Source organism: Moschus berezovskii, chromosome 7, assembly GCF_049115385.1.
Source record: "Moschus berezovskii isolate FMDL1 chromosome 7, NW_MosBer_1.0, whole genome shotgun sequence".
Taxonomy (NCBI): Eukaryota; Metazoa; Chordata; class Mammalia; order Artiodactyla; family Moschidae; genus Moschus; species Moschus berezovskii.
In genome coordinates this window covers 56,452,027-56,474,016 of record NC_142466.1, presented here as the reverse complement: position 1 = coordinate 56,474,016, position 21,990 = coordinate 56,452,027, and the positions used below count along the sequence as shown (strand labels likewise).

Below are 21,990 nucleotides of genomic sequence, written 5' to 3'. Positions count from 1 at the left end.
GTAGATGCTGTTTTTATTCCCATTTGTTAGATGAAGAAACAGAGGCTTTAAGCAACCTGCCCAAGTCACACAACTAGTAGGTCTTAGAACTGGGGATTTGAACTCAAGTTAGCTTCCCAGGTGACACTAGTGGTAAAGAACCCTCTTGCCAATGTAGGAGACACAGGAGATGAGGTTTGATCCCCAGGTCAGGTTGATCACCTGGAGGAGGACATGGCAACTCACTCCAGTATTCTTGCTCGGAGAATCTCATGGACAAAGGAGCTTGACAGGCTACAGTCCATAGGGTCACAAAGAGTTGGACGCAATTGAAGCGAATTAGCACACACACACATCTGTCTCTGAGATCTCTACTCTTATTAAACAGTGCACTATACTGCCTCTGTAGGACTTTCAGTTCAGTTCAGTTCAGTCGCTCAGTCGTGTCTTTAGGGATTATCTAATCTAAATCAAACCTCCCAGGAGATCTCAAGCATTATTGACACAATTTGTTAGATTAGGTCTTCGCTCTTTCAATCCAGACTCACATTTCTGTCCACTAAGTCAAAGGAGAGATAACAATCCAATCAAAGGAAATGGGTGGTGGTGGTAGTGTTTAAAGGTTAGATGTTTTGTAGTTTTAAATAAATAATACAATTAATATTTAACTATTCTTTAAAAGAATGCTCAAACTACCACACAATTACACTCATCTCATATGCTATTAAAGTAATGCTCAAAATTCTCCAACCCAGGCTTCAGCAATACATGAACCATGAACCTCCAGATGTTCAAGCTGGTTTTAGAAAAGGCAGAGGAACCAGAGATCAAGTAGCCAACATCCTCTGGATCATCAAAAAAGCAAGAGAGTTCCAGAAAAACATCTACTTTTGCTTTATTGACAAAGCCTTTGACTGCGTGGATCACAATAAACTGTGGAAAATTCTGAAACAGATGGGAATACCAGACCACCTGACCTGCCTCTTGAGAAACCTGTATGCAGGTCAGGAAGCAACAGTTAGAACTGGACATGGAACAGCAGACTGGTTCCAAATAGGAAAAGGAGTGCGTCAAGGCTGTATATTGTCACCCTGCATATTTAACTTATATGCAGAGTACATCATGAGAAATGCTGGGCTGGAAGAAGCACAAGCTGGAATCAAGATTGCCGGGAGAAATATCAATAACCTCAGACATGCAGATGACACCACTCTTATGGCAGAAAGTGAGGAAGAACTAAAGAGCCTCTTGATGCAAGTGAAAGAGGAGAGTGAAAAAGTTGGCTTGAAACTCAACATTCAGAAAACAAAGATCATGGCATCTGGTGCCATCACTTCATGGGAAATAGATGGGGAAACAGTGGAAACAGTGTCAGACTTTATTTTTTGGGGCTCCAAAATCACTGCAGATGGTGATTGCAGCCATGATATTAAAAGACACTTACTCCGTGGAAGGAAAGTTATGACCAACATAGATGGTATATTAAAAAGCAGAGACATTACTTTGCTAACCAAGGTCCGTCTAGTCAAGGCTATGGTTTTACCAGTGGTCATGGATGGATGTGAGAGTTGGACTGTGAGGAAAGCTGATTGTCGAAGAATTGATGCTTTTGAACTGTGGTACTGAAGAAGACTCTTGAGAGTCCCTTGGACTGCAAGGAGATCCAACCAGTCCATCCTAAAGGAGACCAGTCCTGGGTGTTCATTGGAAGGACTGATGCTAAAGCTGAAACTCCAATACTTTGGCCACCTCATGCAACGAGTTGACTCACTGGAAAAGAGTCTGATGCTGGGAGGGATTGGTGGCAGGAGGAGAAGGGGATGACAGAGGATGAGATGGCTGGATGGCATTACTGACTCGATGGACATGAGTTTGGGTAAACTCTGGGAGTTGGTGATGGACAGGGAGGCCTGGCGTGTTGTGGTTCATGGAGTCGCAAAGAGTCGGGCATGATTGAGCAACTGAACTGTGTTGAACTGATTCTTTAAAAAGTCATTCAATCTGCTTGGCATAGAGTCAGGTTAAGCAACAGTTGTTGAACAGAATCAAAATAGTATTAATTTGGAGATTACATGTTAAAATTAGTACAAGATCCCACCTATAATAAACAAAACAAAGTTTGGGAATTTCCAATATAGATAATCATATCCTAAATAAACAATTATATCAACACACACACCAAAAAATTAATGAATAATTAACTCCATGTCAACAGAGTTTATGTTTCTGTTACATGTTTCTTTTTTTCATAATTTATTTTTTGTGCGTGCTGGATCTTCCTTGCTGCATGGACTTTCCCAGTTGTGCATGAGCAGGAAAGTGAAAAAGTGAAAGTGAAAGCTGCTTCAGTTCAGTTCAGTTCAGTCGCTCAGTCATGTCCGACTCTTTGCGACCCCATGAATCACAGCATGCCAGGCCTCCCTGTCCATCACCAATTCCCGGAGTTCACGCAAACTCATGTCCATCGAGTCGGTGATGCCATCCAGCCATCTCATTCTCCGTCATTCCCTTCTCCTCCCGTCCCCAATCCTTCCCAGCATCAGAGTCTTTTCCAGTGAGTCAACTCATCGCATGAGGTGGCCAAAGTATTGGAGTTTCAGCTTTAGCATCAGTCCTTCCAATGAACACCCAGGACTGATCTCCTTTAGAATGGACTGGTTGGATCTCCTTGCAGTCCAAGGGACTCTCAAGAGTCTTCTCCAGTACCACAGTTCAAAAGCATCAATTCTTCGACGATCAGCTTTCCTCACAGTCCAACTCTCACATCCATCCATGACCACTAGAAAAACCATAGCCTTGACTAGACGGACCTTGGTTGGCAAAGTAATGTTTCTGCTTTTTAATATACTATGTTGGTCATAACTTTCCTTCCAAGGAGTAAGTGTCTTTTAAGAAAGCTGCTTAGTTGTGTCCAACTCTTTGCCCATGGAATTCTTCAGGCCAGAATACTGGAGTGGGTAGCCTATTCCTTCTCCAGAGGATCTTCCCAACTCAGGAGTTAAACCAGGGTCTCCTACTCTGCAGGCAGATTCTTTACCAACTGAGCTATCAGGACAGCCCTGTACAAGCGGGGTTTGTGTCAACTCTTTGTCTGCCAAGCTTCTCATTGAAGTGGCTTCCCTTATTGCTGAGCATGGGCTCTAGGGCATGCTTGCTTCAGTAGTTGCAGCACGTGGGCTCAGTAATTGCAGTTCCCAGGCTCTATAGCATTGGCTCAATAGTTGGGGCCCATGGCTTAACTGCTCCATGGCATGTGAGATCCTCCTGGACTAGGGATAGAACCTATGTCTCCTGCATTGGCAGGTGGATTCTTTACCACTGAGCCACCAGGGAAGCCCCTACATGTTTCTTATTATAATGTATTTTGCTTGCAATTTCCAATAGCTAAATGAAATTGCTCAATAACTCACTTTCCTTTTTGATAACAAGGTGTCAACAAATAAGACCCAACTTAGCTTTTGAATAACATATACTGCTGGTTATACTGCTGGTTATCTTGGTTAAAAAATAAGTTTAGATTTAAGACATCTTTCCTCATAGCCCCATATGCAATTATAAGGCACAATAATTGTATCAGACATTTTTAGTAAATACAGAATAAATATCATTAACAAAGTCACAGTGGGGATATGTGGACAGATTCCATTTATCCTCTAGTCAGCTTCTTAATGATTCAACCTCTTAGTCTCTGTGGTTTTCCTGCCATTCTGGACAGGTGACAAGGCCACTGACTGCCTAAGTTTTCCAGAACATTCTGCTGTAGGCCAGGCCCAGCTAGAACAGAGCACATTGGCAGGCTCTTCATATCATAAAAATAACAGATTCTTTGAATGACATTAGCACCTTGGGCTTCCCTTGTAGCTCAGTCAGTAAAGAGTCTGCCTGCAGTACAGGAGACCCAGGGTGGATCCCTGGGTTGGGAAGATCCCCTGGAGAAGGAAATGGCAACCCACTCCAGTACCCTTGCCTGGAAAATCTCACTGATACAGGAGCCTGGTGGGCTGCAGTCCATGGGGTCTCAAAGAGTCGGGCACGACTGAGCAACTAACACTTACGTAACAGCACCTTTCAGTTCAGTTCAGTTCAGTCGTGTCCGACTCTTTGCGACCCCATGAATCACAGCACGCCAGGCCTCCCTGTCCATCACCAACTCCCGGAGTTCACTCAAACTCATGTCCATCGAGTCGGTGATGCCATCCAGCCATCTCATTCTCTGTCGTCCCCGTCTCCTCCCACCCCCAATCCTTCCTAGCATCAGACTCTTTTCCAGAGAGTCAACTCGTCGCATGAGGTGGCCAAAGTATTGGAGTTTCAGCTTTAGCATCAGTCCTTCCAATGAACACCCAGGATTGATCTCCTTTAGAATGGACTGGTTGGATCTCCTTGCAGTCCAAGGGACTCTCAAGAGTCTTCTCCAACACCACAGTTCAAAAGCACCAATTCTTCAGCGATCAGCTTTCTTCACAGTCCAACTCTCACATCCATTCATGACCATGGGAAAAACCATAGTCGACTAGACGGACCTTTGTTGGCAAAGTAATGTCTCTGCTTTTTAATATACTATCTAGGTTGGTCATAACTTTCCTTCCAAGGAGTAAGCCTCTTTTAATTTCATGGCTGCAGTCTGCATCCACAGTGATTTTGGAGCCCCCAAAAAATAAAGTCTGACACTGTTTCCACTGTTTCCCCATCTATTTCCCATGAAGTGATGGGACCAGATGCCATGATCTTTGTTTTCTGAATGTTGAGCTTCAAGCCAACCTTTTCACTCTCCTCTTTCAGTTTCATCAAGCACCTTTAGCACATGATAAAATTGAGCAAGATGTTTTTCTCAAGTGCAGACCATAAGAATGAGGAAGTGAAAACTTATCTCTGAAGAGAGAATAATCTCATATACTAGACATGTACCAGCGGCTGGGCAAAGCTGATGAGAGGAGTAATTTAGAAGAGAAAGTTACATGGGAATTAGAGTCAAAAACTAGCGTTCAAATGTCAAATTAACCACTTTTTAGTGCTTTGAGCCTGAAGAAGTCCCCCATCTTCTCTAAGCTGTGATTCCTTCACCAGTAAAATTTGATTATTAATACCAATTGTGAAGATAATTTTTGAGAATTAAATAAGAATATGTCTGATAAGTGTTTAATATAGGGCTTATACGTAGTAGATGATAAAAATTTTGAGATAAATCCTGAAACATCATGTTAAATTTTTAAAAGCGGTTTATATGTCTTATGGACTTTTATTGTCCTTTTTAATTTTTCTATTTTTTTCTGAATATCTGCAGATGACAAAGGACGTGCACCAAATGCAACGTAAAGACAAATAAGCAAGCAAACTGGTTTTATGAGAAAAGATGAAAAGGTAAAGGATACACACCTTGTCTTACTGCGTGAATTGCATGCGATCTCAGTTGTGTCCAACTGTATGCGACCCTAGGGAGTGTAGCAGCCCAAGCACCTCTGTCCATGGGATTCTCCAGGCAAGAATATTGGAGTGGGTTGCCATTTCTTCCTCCAAGGGATCTTCCTGACCCAGGGATCGAACCTGCATCTCTTTTATGTCTCCTGCATTGGTGGGTGGGTTCTTTACCACTAGCGCCACCTGGGAAACGCTATGCTATGGTACATAAGTACTAAAATCTACCACTGATCTAATTTATTATCTTGTTAAAAATTATACACCATCACGTACTTGGCAATCAAAATCTATTGTTCTTATTTTGAGAAAATAGTGTGTACAGGACCTGATGTACAGGTCCTCACAGAAAATCAATTTGCATTTTTACCGTCCTGCTTCAGTGGCAGCAGCAGCAGCTTCAGTGGTAGGTGATAGCGCCCCCTACTGACCAATAGTGTAGAGGAAAACATGCACATCCGGTCACACCTCTAAAAGCTACTAAGAACTTATCTTGTGGATCTATAGGTGGGGAGACATCTAGACAGATAAACACATAAATGCAAGTACACACACAAAACCGCTATCTGCATGTATGCACATGCTAGATAGCTCACACATTGACTCCTGCCCCACATGCACAGGCTTGACAAATGCTGAGTGTATGGAGAACCTGTTGATGCAACTGAACAATATCCTCTTTTATACACAGCAGGAGTACAGTGTAGGTGAACTAATGTAGGTCTTTAATAATAGCTACATAAATCTCCATGCCAGGCACGAAGACAGTCTTTATTTATTTATAAGTTATTTATGTTTAATGCTTAAAGTTTTGAATGTGCAATCTACCATTATAGAAGTACTAGAGGTCAATACAATGCATTAGAACTATGTACAATGCACAGATTAGTACCAAAACCTTTCTACCCTGTAGAGTTTTACAGAACTATCAATGACATCAGACACTAAGCACTTAAGATACCATTTTTTTTTCCTTCTACTACATTAGGAACGTCAATGGACAGACCATTTCAACTTGCAGCATTCACCCATTTCTAGTATGAAATTAAGTAATTTTCTACTTATATAATAAACTTTATCTACACTGTTTTCTTGATTTTGATTCATTGCAGCAAAGGCACTATGCATCAGCAGATCCAGACAATATTTTAATTTCATCGTTATGAGGTACTCAGGAATCAGTAATGCCAGCATTAAGTTTTACTATTGCTTCATAGTGTTTTACTAGTTTCTGTGTCAGACTCTTTAATTCATTGAACTATTTAGTTGATGTTCATTAGGTGTCTACTCTGGGCCAGGCAGTAATGCTAAGTGCCAGCTATGCAGCAGTGAGTCAACCAAGCAAAATCTCTTCCTCCATGGAGATTACATTCTAGTGGAGAGATATGAATGTTCCCATTAAGTCACACCGAGACTCTGAATCTTTCAGATAAGTAAAAGTGAGTACTCATCATTCCTTTAATGAAGTTTGGAAATGTGAGTTTTCATTCTCTTATGATTGCCTGGACACTAGAGCAGACCTGTTTTTAGTAAGCATGTGGCTCTATTTTAGATTCTTGTTGATATTTTTAAATGGGTCCAAAAATGCTAATAGATACCTTATGACTATCAGATGTTGTGAAATAAAAATGTGAAATTAGTGGTGCTCACGATGTGTAACTTAGTGGGAGATGTGTGTGTGTGTGTAAGAGAACTTACTGCTATTTCTTTAAGATCTTGATCTTTTTCCAGTCTCCCAAAATATAATCCATCTCTATCACTAAATTTACCATTCTCCTCATTTGCAGGGAGTTACAGAGAAACACTAAATAAAACATGCTTTGAAAAATCCGCATGAGCTTTAAAAGAGCAGGAAAGATCATCAAAACAAAAATACCTGTATACAGACCTAAGTGGGCTTCATGTTTAAGGTTCTGTTAAAATCTGTTTTTAAGTTACTCAGATTAAAATTTTGAAGCCAAAAGATAGCCTTTCCAAGAGTGATATGTGAGCATGTTTCTAAGTCAAGATTTGACCAAGGAAGGCAGCTGCTTTACCATTTAGCTCCAGGCTGTATTGATTACCGCTGGGCTGAAAAGTGACGCTACCCATTCACAAGTACCGGGGAGACTTGTGATCCAAAGTCTCAGCTACTCTTCATATTACTAATACAAGCACAATAAGAAATGAGTGGCCTTAACCACTACTATCTCTCCTTATAATAGGGGTTTGTTGAGGTTTTACCCTAAAGAATGTGTCCAAGTAGTAAGGAGCTGAGATTGCATTTAGCTAATACACTTTTAAGGATTCTTTCTCACGTCTCTATAAAAATGATCATGAGAGGAAAATAAAAATACCAAAGAAAATATTTGAACCAGGTTATGACATAGTAGTACAGAACAGCAAACACTGGTAAGGTCCAGTGAAGGTAGGTGGAATGTAAACTGTTCCCTGGGCTACCCAGGTGGCGCAATGGTAAAGAATTTGCATGCCAGTTCAGGAGATGCTAGAGATGCGGACTGGATCCCTGGGTCAGGAAGATCCCCTGGAGAAAGAAATGGCAACCGGAAGAAAGAAATAAAGAGATTGCCTGGAGAATCCCATGGACAGAGGAACCTGGCCTGCTATAGTCCATAGCATCATGAAGAGTCAGACACGACTGAAGTGACTCGCACACACAGAAAAAAATGGTATCTAGAAGGATAGTCCTGATGTACCTATTCGCAGGGCAACAGTGGAGAGGCAGACACAGAGAACAGACTTATGTACATAGGGGCAGGAGTCGGGAATAGGAGGGAGAGGGTGGGATGAATGGAGAGTAGCATGGAAATACATACACTGACATATGTAAATTAGATATCCAGCAGAAATTTGCTGTGTGAATCAGGGAATTCAAACCCGGACTCTGTGACAACCTAGAAGGGTGGGATGGGGTAGGAGGTGGAAGGGAGATTCAAGAGGGAGTGAACATATGTATACCTATGACTGATCCACGTTGATGTATGGCAGCTCTTTTTTAATGTTAAATATCCTTCCTGCTATTATCCACACATTTCTTTTCTTCTTCCCTCTGCTGTTAGTATTCTTGGTTAGTAGAAGGGAAATGATTCAAAACTATTTGCAGCTGCCTTGCTTGCTTGCTTAGTGGCTTCAGTCCTGTCCGACTCTGAGACTCTATGGACCATGGCCTGCCAGGCTCTTCTGTCCATGGGATTCTCCAGGCAGTAATACCGGAGTGGGTTGCCGTTTGCTTCTCCAGCTACCGTCTTTAAGTAAGGTAAAATTCAATAGATAAATGCAAGTTCTTTCTCAACCTTCAAGAGGCTTAGTGCTAAAGAATAATGCTTAACATAATTGCCATACAGTTACTCCACTTTTTTTCTCAATTGCAGAAAACTACTGCAATCATGTATTTAATCATATATTTACATTTGTAGAAGTCTATCTTTTCAAGTGTCAGTGTTGATAGTTGGTATTCTGGAGGAGGAAACAGAGAGCTTTCATAGCCCCAACAACTCAGTTTGGAAGCTTCTTCACACTCTGAGACAGAACTCATGAAGAGAAACAGAGGGAAGATTAGAAGTTTGGACCTTGGGGTGTCAGCTTGACTGCTTCCTTGTATTTTCACCTGGGTCAGTACGAGAAGTTACTCTCCTCAATTGTAATCTTTAAAAAAAAAATTATTGGATTATAGTTGCTTTACAATATTGTTAGTTACTGTACAGCAAGGAGAGTCAGCCACATGTATGCACATATACCCTCTTCCTTGGATTTCTTTCCCATTTAGATCACCACAGAATATCGAATAGAGTTCTCTGTGCTATACATCACATTCATATTAGTTATCTATTTTATATATAGTATCAATAGTGTAGTCTTAAAATGCTTCTCATAAATTACAAAATTAATAGTGTACTTGACAAAAATGCTGTGTTATTTTTCTATTGAGTTACTTTTCAAACTTCAATTTTGGGGAGTGAAGACTATATTCATTTACTATATTCATTATATCATTATATATTCATATATTCACTTATATGTATTAGTGATATATCACTATATTCATATTCATTATATCTTTAACAAATAACCACAAATTAAATGACTTAAAAATACACAAATTTATTATCTTATTCTGCATGTCACAAGGCCAATACAGTTCTCTCTGGGCCAAAATCAAGATGTGAGCAACCTCTAGAGGAAAATTCATTTCTTGCTTTTTCCAGCTTCTAAAGCTGCCTGTGTTCTTTGGTTTGTGCTTTTCCCTCCAACTTCAAAGCCAGCAACATAGTATCTGACAGTACATCTGTTGTCACATCTCTGCCTCTACCTCTCCTCTTCTAAGAATACTTCCACTTTAAGAACCTTTGAATCAGTTCTAATGAGGTGGATGAAACTGGAGCCTATTATACAGAGTGAAGTCAGCCAGAAAGAAAAACACCAATACAGTATACTAACGCATATATGTGGAATTTAGAAAGACGCAAATGATAACCCTGTACACGAGACAGCAAAAGAGACACAGATGTATAGAACAGTCTTTGGGACTCTGTGGGAGAGGGCGAGGGTGGCATGATTTGGGAGAATGGCATTGAAACATGTATGTTGTCATATGTGAAACGAATCACCAGTTCAGGGTCGATGCATGTTATAGGATGCTCGGGGCTGGTGTGCGGGGATGACCCAGAGAGAGGATAAAGGGAGGAGGGAGGAGGGTTCAGGAGGGGGAACTCATATACATCCGGGGCAGATTCATGTCAATGTATGGAAAAGCCAACCAATATAATATTGTAAAATAATTAGCCTCCAATAAAAAATAAATTAATTAATTAATTAAAAAAAAAGAACCTTTGTGATGACATTAGAGCCAACCAGATAGTCCAGGAAAATCTCCTTAATTTAAGCAGCTGATTAGCAACCTTAATTTTACTGCAACTTCAGTTCCCCTTTGTCATGTAACCTAATTCACAGGTTTGGGGGCATTAGGACATCCAATGGGAGGATATTTTTCAGATGCCACTATTTTGCCCATTACAGAGACAGTAGGTAAGAAGTACTTAAGTAAATTTGATAATATAAAGTTAGTTGATAAATCCACTTAGCAAAACTTGAATTCAAGCTTTCAACCTCACTTTCAGATAATGGAATGATTTAATAGCTCATTTTAAATAGCATTCAGGCATGATTTTAATAATATTCCCTAGAAATTCACTTAAAAATTTTTGAGACTATAATTGATTTTTAAGTTTCTTTTTCTGTCTCAAAAATAAGCATATATAAAAAGATAACAATGTTTAATAATGGAAAATTTAGTGTTCTGCCCTTCTCCCTTTAGCTTCTTCCAATGTATATAGGCTCTGATGAAGAAAAATGATAGGTTTATGGAAGGAAAGAACATTTCCTTCAACAAGCAAACAAAGAAAAAGAAAAATGGGAGAGAAAAAGATAGATTGGAAAGTGTACTTTATAATTCAAATTTTGGGCCTGGTAGAGTCTCACTCAGAAGCTTTTATTGTATCATTCATTGCTCCGTCATGGTTCAAGTTTTATTTGCAATTTTTGTGAATAATAAACCCTCATTTTTTTTTTATCACAATATACGAGGCAAAGTGCTAGATTCCAGGATTATAAAATGGAATAAGGGTGACAGCATAAGGACATATAATTTCAGTGCAGTAAGGGAATTATGGTAAGGCAGATATTTGTGGATTATTAGGGGAGCAATAAGAAGTTGTATCTAACACATTCTGGAGAAGAATAACAAAGACAGATTCAGGAATAACTTCTGAGCAGATAAATGCCTGAGCTGAGTACTAAAGCATAAGAATGTATGGGTAGAAGTAGAACACATGTTCTGTGCTCATGGAACACCATGAAGGGGAATGTGAAGAAGCCCCTAGTGTACCAGGAGTTCCAAGCTTCTCCTTGTCACTGTGGTCAGCTTCTCTCCACTCTTCAAGATATACCTTAAACCCATCCCCTCTGGGATATCATCTCTAACCAGCTTTACATAATCAAACCTCATTACCACAGCGCCCTATTTGCTTCTTTAGTGGTATTTATTACAATTTTTAATTATGTTAATTCACATGTTCAGCGTTTTGCTTCTTTTTTCCCCTCACCATGATCTAAACTCTACCAGATACTTTCCCATCAGAGCAGTTTTCTAAAGTTTTTCATTAATGAAATATCTGCAGTGATTTTAATGATACTTTCTGGTAAGGTTCAACCTTATTCTTCCTTGTATTTCAGCTGCCCATGAACTGCAAGGAATCAGAGTGGAACTGGAAAAAGCCCAGAAAAATGTGAAACTTGCACATGGTCATCCCAATGCAGTGGTGTCCCCATGGAAGATGACTTCTTAGGATTTGGACAAGAGAGAATAGACACGCTTGGAAATATCATCCTTTCTCATGACTTTAGAGTAACCAAAATAATTTTTAACAGCATTAATTTTTGGCCTTTAAGTAAATATCTTTCTGATATTTGGATTTGTAATGCAGAACAGTGTATTAAAAAAATTGAAAGCATCACATTGCTTGACTCCATAAGCAATACATTCGAAGGCATTTATTTCATGGTTATCCATATATATATATATATATGCTGTTTTCTTTTACAGATCTACTTTTTTTTTTCTCCAAGGACTTTTGAAAAATCACTTCACAATGTCATGTTGAGAGGTAGGTTCTGGCTGTTACGTAAAGCACATTATCTGGATAAGTGACTAAATTCATACTGTACCACAGCTTGAGAATCTTCAAAACTATATCTTTGAAAGTGAAACTCTATTCTCTCTGATTTTTGTAGAAAACAGTCAGATGTGTATCTTTTAATTTAGAATTCTACCAAATCACTGGTTATATTAATAACTAAGACACACACACACACACACTCACACACATGTTTTCTTAGGCCGGAAATGAGTTAGTTGCCTAAGACTAGAGTTTTTATTTTCCATTCTTTCCAGCATCTGGTAGCTTAGAATCAGACACACAGCAGGTACATAAAACACACTCGATGAAGACTCAGCCATAATGTCCCACTGGGTTCACAATCCAGCATCTAAATTTATTTTTCAGGTAAAAAAAAATGCTTCCTAAACCTAACTTTACATGAGAGACATTTTCTTTTCACTCTTTTTATTTAGGAAAAAATTTGATAAAATTTATATGTAAGAAGCATATATCTTAAACAGACCTTCTTTTGATTAAAAGGGAAACAAACTCTTTTATCTTAATGCAATGACTTGTCTGAATTAGGTCTAAAAAAGAAAATAAAACACACACAATTATGTTTATTTCCAGTTGGACTGGACAAAATCAGAATGATGGAGCCATCCAAGCCAAAAACAGTAATCAAGATTATCCTTTAAGACTACAGAAAGACTGGGAGGCCATTTAATTTGCATTTTCTTCTTCCCGCAGCCCCCCACCATGACTGGTATTATAACTGGTCTTCAACTATTAATGTTATTATTGATTTTCAGTGGTGAAACTTAATCATTAGTTGTCTTACAAATTGCCATTAGCTCCCTTGCTATATTTAATTTTTAAAATTCTTTTCAGTATAATGAATATTTACTTTATCCTTCCTATCACAGCCTTTTCAGATTTACTTCTTTGAAATATTCTCATCTCTAAGTATCATCCTAGTTATAACCTTAACTGTTATGAATGTTTTCTATCTTGGAACTGTACATATTTATTTCTGTTACAAGATATAACATGAACTTTAAAAGAGGTAGAAGTTTTATGAAAGTAATCTCATTATTATTCAATAGTGTTCCCATTAATGTATATAGTATCCCTAAAATATTTATCTGTTTTAAAAACTTTATCACTGATAAATCAACATGGATTCCATAAGAAATATTTCAAGATGACCTGAAAGTTAATGAATTAGTAAGCTAGGTTCAAAGCTCAAGAAACCCATGAAATGTTATGAAAAACACTTAACTTTTGAGTTTGCAAGTCTTGGAAAAGAATTAATTTTATGACAAAAAATAAAATAGCATGCAGTTATAAACATGAGTTTTCATTTAACTTATTTTTGTCACCTCAAGTCCATACTCATTCCACACTTCTTTAAAGCACTGATGTTTGATAGCATCAGAGCAAATTGAACAAGATGATGGCAGTTGAAGTCATTTGAACAAATGATTTTTGTTAATAAAATATCAGCTGTCATTATACATTGTGATTTAGAGGAAATATAAAAATACGACTCCCACTGGTTGTAACATTAATTGCTTAAAATCTTCTGCTATAGAATTTTTAGTTTATACAACAAAATTTATGGAGATATGCCACTAACATTTAGACCATTATTTAAAATAATTGTGTTCTTAATGGAAGAATGACTTTATCTCTAGAAGACAAGACTCAACCATAAATATGGTGTATATTTTTCTTTCATGATTCTTGTAGATAGCCAAGGTTCAGGGAATAAATATAGTGGAAAAGTGTCTTAGAAATATGATTGAAAATACAAAATTTTTCAAGATATTTTTAAGACTTAAAACACTACATTTGAATGCATATTCATTCATTCCACACTTATCTATTAAGTTTATATTGGCTACCCTCTAGGGATACTTTAGTTAATAAAATGTTCTTTTTATATTTACCCTTTCTGTTTCTTACCTGTTTAGAGTACAGGTAGAAACTTTCTGTGAAACATATTTTCAAATAGTCTTTAAAAGTCAGGTACTGTGTTTTATAAAGTTATTCTGACAGCTGTTTTTCTTCCCTCAAATAAGCACCCAGTTACTTGAAAAGATTTAACTATAACAACAATGAACCCCTCGATTTTTACACTTTAAGCCATTTCCCACAAATTTCTGGAACATTAAAAAATATTTTCAATATGTACATCTCAAAATTTAAAGTATATGGTATTTCATACAGGATTCTTTGCTTTTTACAAGTGATTTTATTGCTGTTTTTTACAACGTGTTGACATCGTACTGTTTGCTAATAATTTATTTGAAAGGATGCCTCACAATGTGGTTAAAGGTGACATGGTGACATTTTAACATAAACTTTTCCTTGTGTTTTTGCCTCATTACGAGGTTTTTGTGTCTGTAGTACAGTTGATTATAACACTGGAATAATCATAGATTTGATTTCTGTGTGGGTTGCATGGTATAAGTCCCTCATTGGCCTTTAATTGAAGCCACTAATTATCTTTCAAATGCTAAAGGCAAAATGTTGGATTGGTATCTTAAACCTTGAAAGCCTACTAAAAACATGCTGGAGTTATGATGGCCACTATCAAGTTTAAATATATTTATAAAGTATCCTATCATTAATATGAATGTCTTAATAAACATTAAAATGTCACAATGGTGTTTCAAATTTTATGCCTGTTATGTTTTGTTTTCTCTTGTCAGTAAAGTTGGATAGGTTAATGCCAGCTTAATGATAAAATTTGTTCTCAGAGTTAATATTTATAACTAAGTACCTAAGTACAGGAGTAGTTAAGTCTAGACCCTGAATAATTTAAATGGTTGAAGCTTAGAGAACATCCATGGACAAAATGACATTAAGGGACAAATCTCAACAGTAGATCATATCTTTAAATAAAACAACTGAATCATTTTTAAAGCATACTATGTCTATATGCATTTTCAAATATTATCCACTATTTCATAACAGAGAAATTAGGAAATTTTAGCACACAATACAAACTTTCACAGCCTTGGAAAAAGAAACATAAATTGGAGAAAATATTTTCACTATTTACAAAATGTGAACAATATTTTGCTTAAAAAAGTCATGATAATAAATATTGTGCTACGACAGTGCATAACTATATCAAAACAAAATACCGTAGTTTCCTCAAGTTATATGGGGTAAGTTACCAAAAAAATATGGTATTTCTGTAACACAGAGAGATGCAAAAACCAGGATTTTGCATGAAAAAAACACAGTCCCAGCTCACTTGTTTGAATTTAGGGAGGGGGCGCAGAATAAATATGCCTTCAGAAAAATTACAGAATCATAGAATCTGAGTCATAATGAACTTCAAATGACATCTAATCCATTGACCTTCTTTATTCCTGAATCCTTCTCATAACTTCCCAGCCTATTGGTCATTTAAACTTTGTCTGCATGTCTCTTATGATGGAAGAAAATAGCTGAATAGTGCTAAGGAGAAAGTTCAAAGTCTCTGTTTAAAAAAAATGATCATATCTATTTTTATCAGGTCCATGTTATAAACTGTGATATCCCAGCTGCATAGCAAAGAATCCACTACCTGCTCACACAGACACACACACAGACACACACACAATGTTCCTGAGATGTTTGAGCACAGGTAAAGAGGTAATTGCCTATGGGCAAGGAATATCTGATCCAGTAAGGCATTTTGGAAGGAGATACTAGAGGATCTTGAAAGGTACTTTGAGGCCTTGTGAATTTATGAGGTATATTCTTGGACTTTATTTTTATATCAATCATTCATTAGTAAAAATCACTGCTTTCAGTGTGGAGTCATAGCTTTTAATCAATCCTATCTTATTGGAGATATGGATAAAGAAGACAATCTCATGAAATACCAGAAAGCAACACAAGGAAAGGAAAACTAGTTTGAGTCCTCAGTTATATTCCTCTGCCTTTTAATATGCATTACCAAATTTCCTACAAAATATCTTAATATATTTATTTTTATTCTATGTGAATATTTACTTTCCCAATGTTGGGATCATTTTTTTTAATCTGGTGATTTAGGGCTTCCCTGGTGGTGCAGTGGTGAGGAATCCACCTGCCAATGCAGGAGAAATGGGTTTGATCCCTGGTCCAGGAAGATCCCACATTCTGAGAAGAAACTAAGCCCATGTTACACGACTATTGAGCCTGTGTTCTAGTGCCCAGGAGCTGCAACTGCTGGACTGGCTCACTTTGGGGTTGGTTCTCTGCAACAAGTGAAGCCACTGCAATGAGAAGCCCACACACGGCAACTGGAGACTGGCCCCGCTGCTGTAACTAGAGAAAAGCCCGCACAGCGATGAAAACCCCGCGCAGCCAAAACTAAAATAAATAAAATTATAAAAATATTTATTCACCTTATTTATTATGTTACAAAAATCCTGCATAAAATGTAACATAATCATCGGAATAACACCTCTTCATATTAACAGTTCTATCCACAGCCAAGGAGAGGAGATTAGAGAGAGAGAATTTTCTGCACTGCAATGAGGACCCAGAGCCGCCAAAAAAAAAAATCTGGCCCTATCTTAATATCTCTAAAGACATGAAAAGTATTATTTCCTAAGAAACAATGGGACCCCCCTTTATAAAGCTATTTTACTTAACACAATATGCTTTCTGTTGTTACTCAGACTGCATTAATTCTAGTATCAAAATGTACTGTTAGAATTCTCAATGTCTTTGTGACTTTCTAAACTGTAATTGTGGTGTTGGAGAAGACTCTTGAGAGTCCCTTGGACTGCAAGGAGATCCAACCAGTCCATTCTAAAGGAGATCAATCCTGGGTGTTCATTGGAAGGACTGATGCTGAAGCTGAAACTCCAATACTTTGGCCACCTCATGCGACGAGTTCACTCGGAAAAGACTCTGATGCTGGGAAAGGTTGGGGGCGGGAGGAGAAGGGGACAACAGAGAATGAGATGGCTGGATGGCATCACCGACTCTGTGGACATGAGTTTGAGTGAACTCCAGGAGTTGGTGATGGACAGGGAGGCCTGGAGTGCTGTGATTCATGGGGTTGCGGAGAGTCAGACATGACTGAGCGACTGAACTGAACTGAACTGAACTGAAACTGTAATTGATCACTTTGTGACAAACCTTTTCAGAAATTTTAGAATGACTAAAACCTCGTGTGAATCCTCAAGACCTAAAGAGAACAACATTGGTTTGTGTTGAAATGGCAAACTCTTCAAATTATTTATTACAGATAACTCACCATTGCAGACACATGAGTTTAATAATTACTGACATGCATTGTACACTTCAAAATCCGTACTGTGTGTTATGTCTGTTTATACACTGGTTCATATGGTCTGTATTAGAAAATATTTATTTCTTAAATTTGTAAATTATTTAAAGAATAAAATTGACTTTCAGTAAAATTTTATCCATTCACAAATATATATTGAATGTTTTACTATAACCAGACACTATTTTCATTAGTCAGCTTTATTGTTGTATAATTTCGCTGAAATGAATTCACTAAAATGAACCAATAAGTGTTATAGTTCAATGAGTTTTAACAAATACATATACTTGTGTAATCTATATCATGATCATGATATGATATAGATATTTCATCACTCTTAAATGTTCCTTATCCTCATTTCCTCATCTAGGCAGCCATTGATCTTTCTACCATACATTAGTCTTGTTTATTTTAGAATTCTATATGAGCAGAATTATTCAGTAGGTACTATTTTATATCTGGATTTTTAATTTTTACTCAGCATAGTGTTTTTGAGAATCACTCATATTTTTGTATTTCAATAGTTCATTCCTTCCTGTTTCTGAGTATTCCTACTATATGGATAGGCCAGAATTTGCTTCTCTATTTACCTGTTGTTAGACTATTTTGCCTGTTTCCAGTTTTAGGCTATTATGAACCAAGTGTTATGAATATATATGAATATATCTTTATGTGGACATATGTTTTTATTTCTCTTGAGTAAATACATACAAGTAGAATTGCTGAGTCATACGATAAACTTGCGTTTAACTTTCAAAAGCTCCAAAAATGCAGTAGTGGTGCAAATAGTCAAGATTTCTTCTCATCAGACTTACATGCAGACTTGATTGGATTTACATAAAACATCATGCTGTTTCCATGTTTTAAAATTGAATTGATATACAAGCTATATTAATTTTCTAGTGCTTTATAACAAGTTACCACAAGCTCAATTGATTAAAATTACATACTATAATATCTCAGTTTCTACAAGTCATAAGTCTAGGTACAACTTAGCTTGGTCCAGGATCCCATAAAGTTGTAATCAAGATATTGGTCAGGCTGTGGTTCTTTCTAGAGCTTGGAGTCCCCCTCCAAGTTCATGTGGCTGTTGGCAGAAATTAGTTCCTGTGGTGACAGAACTGAAGGCCCCATTTTTTTTGTTGGCTGTTCACCAGCAGCTAAGCTCAACTACTTGAGGCTGCTCACAGTTCATTGCCACATGGCCCTCTCGCAGACCTCTCACAATACAGAGCTCACTTCCTGGAAGCCAGTATGAGAACCTCTCTGACTTCAGGGAGGACCTGATCCTTCTTTTAAAGGGCTCATCTGATTAAGCCAGACCCAACTAAGATAATCTCCTCTTTGCTTAACTCAAAGTCAACTTATTAGGGACCTTAATTATACCTGAAAAATTCCTTTTGCCAAAAAAATGTAACATAATCATGAGAATAATACCTCATCATCTTCACAGTCCCTTCCACACTCAAGGATAGGAGATTATACAGGGCATGTACATTTAGGGTCAGGTATCATACTGGAAGATATTAATAATTTATAAATCATGAGGCAACTGATTAAAGTTAGTATGTCCTGGTTTTGATGTTGTTTTGTAAGATTGTTGAGGCATTAATTAGTTTATACTTTTAACCTATGTATGGTAAATTAATTTTAAGTTCAAGTAACAAAAAAATTGAGTGCATAATTTCCAAACCTGTAGAGAACTACAGTAATTATTTATTTAAAGGAAAAAAGATAAGGGAAAGAGCAAACAAAAAGAGAAATCAGGACATATACAGAATAAAATTATTATAATAAATCCAAATGTATTAGTAATGATAATCCATGCATATAGACTGAAATGGTTATAATCATTCCTATTGTATATGAAGTAGAACAAAACTTGTGTGACTTTTATATTACTGGTGGCATTGTTAAATGCAGTGCACTTTGGTAGAAGGAAATTTGGCAATTTGACAACCACTCTGATAGTTTTTTAATGGAAAAATCAGAAAATGTAGAGAAAGCCATGGATGTAATGCATTATTTAAAGTCCTAGAAAGGAGGAGAGGGCAGAAGTGGGGAAAGAGGGGAGAGAAGAGAAAAGAAAAGAGAGAAAGAAAGGCAAATAGTTTAATTCTTAGAAATAAAGTGGAATGTTAGCATAAATTGTGTCATTTGCTAGATAACTGCAAGCATTTGATACCTAAGAGACTAAATAACACTATGGCATAAATTACCATCAAATAACAGAACTTTTTCATGAACACTCTGATTATAACAATATATATATAAAATATATGCTGAGGAAAAAAATATTTGAAACTGTGTAAGTGGTATGGACCTAACAGAAGCAGAAGATATTAAGAAGAGGTGGCAAGAATATACAGAAGAACTGTACAAAAATGATCTTTGCGACCAAGATAATCACGATGCTGTGATCACTCACCTGGAGCCAGACATCTTGGAATGTGAAGTCAAGTGGGCCTTAGAGAGCACTACTACGAACAAAGCTAGTGGAGGTGATGGAATTCCAATTGAGCTATTTCAAATCCTGAAAGATGATGCTGTGAAAGTGCTGCACTCAATATGCCAATAATTTGGAAAACTCAGCAGTGGCCACAGGACTGGAAAAGGTCAGTCTTCATTCCAATCCCAAAGAAAGGCAATGCCAAAGAATGCTCAAACTACTGCACAATTGCACTCATCTCACATGCAAGTAAAGTAATGTTCAAAATTCTCCAAGCCAGGCTTCAGCAATATGTGAACCGTGAACTTCCAGATGTTCAAGCAGGTTTTAGAAAAGGCAGAGGCACCAGAGATCAAATTGACAACATCCGCTGGATCATGGAGAAAGCAAGAGAGTTCCAGAAAAACATCTATTTCTGCTTCATTGACTATGCCAAAGCTTTTGACTGTGTGGATCACGATAAACTGTGGAAAATTCTGAAAGAGATGGGAATACCAGACCACCTGACCTGACTCTTGAGAAACCTGTATGCAGGTCAAAGCTACAGTTAGAAATGGACATGGAACAACAGACTGGTTCCAAATAGGAAAAGGAGTACGTCAAGGCTGTATATTGTCACCCAGCTTATTTAACTTATATGCAGAGTACATCATGAGGAACGCTGGGCTGGAAGAAGCACAAGCTGAAATCAAGATTGCCGGGAGAAATATCAGTAACCTCAGATATGCAGATGACACCACCCTTATGGCAGAAAGTGAAGAGGAACTCAAAAGCCTCTTGTTGAAAGTGAAAGAGGAGAGTGAAAAGGTTGGCTTGAAGCTCAACATTCAGAAAACGAAGATCATGGCATCGGGTCCCATCACTTCATGGGAAATAGATGGGGAAACAGTGGAAACAGTGTCAGACTTTATTTTTTTGGGCTCCAAAATCACTGTGGATGCTGATTGCAGCCAGGAAATTAAAAGACGCTTACTCCTTGGAAGGAAAGTTATGACCAACCTAGATAGCATATTAAAAAGCAGAGACATTACTTTGCCAACAAAGGTCCGTCTAGTCAAAGCTATGGTTTTTCCAGTGGTCGTGGATGGATGTGAGAGTTGGACTGTGAAGAAAGCTGATCGCCGAAGAATTGATGCTTTCGAACTGTGGTGCTGGAGAAGACTCTTGAAAGTCCCTTGGACTGCAAAGAGATCCAACCAGTCCATTCTAGAGGAGATCAATCTGGTGTTCATTGGAAGGACTGATGCTAAAACTGAAACTCCAATACTTTGGCCACCTCATGCGACGAGTTGACTCACTGGAAAAGACTCTGATACTGGGAGGGATTGGGAGTTGGAGGAGAAGGGGACGACAGAGAATTAGATGGATGGATGGCATCACCAACTCGATGGACATGAGTTTGAGTGAACTCCGGGAGTTGGTGATGGACAGGGAGGTCTGGCGTGCTGTGATTCATGGGGTCACAAAGAGTCGGACATGACTGAGAGACTGAACTGAACTGAACTGAAGTGATCATTTGGACACGACTGAGAGACTGAATTGAACTGATTATTTGGAGTCATGTAAATATGAGTGACTTTATTCCTTTGAGACTCTCTACAATGTAATTCAAATTTAAAGAAAGGACTTCTTATTTCAAATACACCTCAGAATCTTTCTGAAGATATGTATCATAAATTAGATGGTCTCCGTGATTTTAGATTTGCTGAGGTATACATTTCACAAGTGGCCATCTAAAAATATCACAACTATATTTCAGGCTAGCTTATAAACCTTTGGTCCCACTCTGCATTTTCTTTGGTACCTATCATGGAGAAGCTAAAGTATACAAAAATCTGCTGCTTATACCAAATCTTTGGGAATGAACTCTTAATATTGTTTCATCTATTGTTATGATCTTGGGGAAAATATTTCACTTCTCTTTTTCTTGTGTGTGTTTGTGTGTTTAATTAATATGGGTAGAGAGTTGGCTATGGGGCTTCCCTGGTGGCTCAGTGGCAAAGAATCCGCCTGCAATGCAGGAGTCACAGAGGGGTTCGATCCCTTGGTTGGGAAGTTCCCCTGGAATAGGGCATGGCCACCTACTCCAGTATTCTTGCTTGGAGAATCCCATGGACAGAGGAGCCTGGTGGCTACAGTCCATAGGGTCACAAAGAGTCAGACACTACTGAAGTGATTTTAGCACACACATTGGCTATAAAACTTCT

At 37.8% G+C, this 21,990-nt stretch overlaps 1 long non-coding RNA gene across 1 annotated transcript in view; it reads left to right on the top strand.

The window, feature by feature from the left end:
* Positions 1-15,738, top strand: part of LOC129556745 (uncharacterized) — a 54,424-nt gene extending 38,686 nt beyond the window's left edge. The window contains exons 2-3 of the long non-coding RNA XR_008686082.2: positions 5,264-5,340; positions 11,626-15,738. This is a non-coding gene — a long non-coding RNA (uncharacterized LOC129556745). The remainder of the gene's footprint in view (positions 1-5,263; positions 5,341-11,625) is intronic.
* Positions 15,739-21,990: the final 6,252 nt, after the last annotated feature.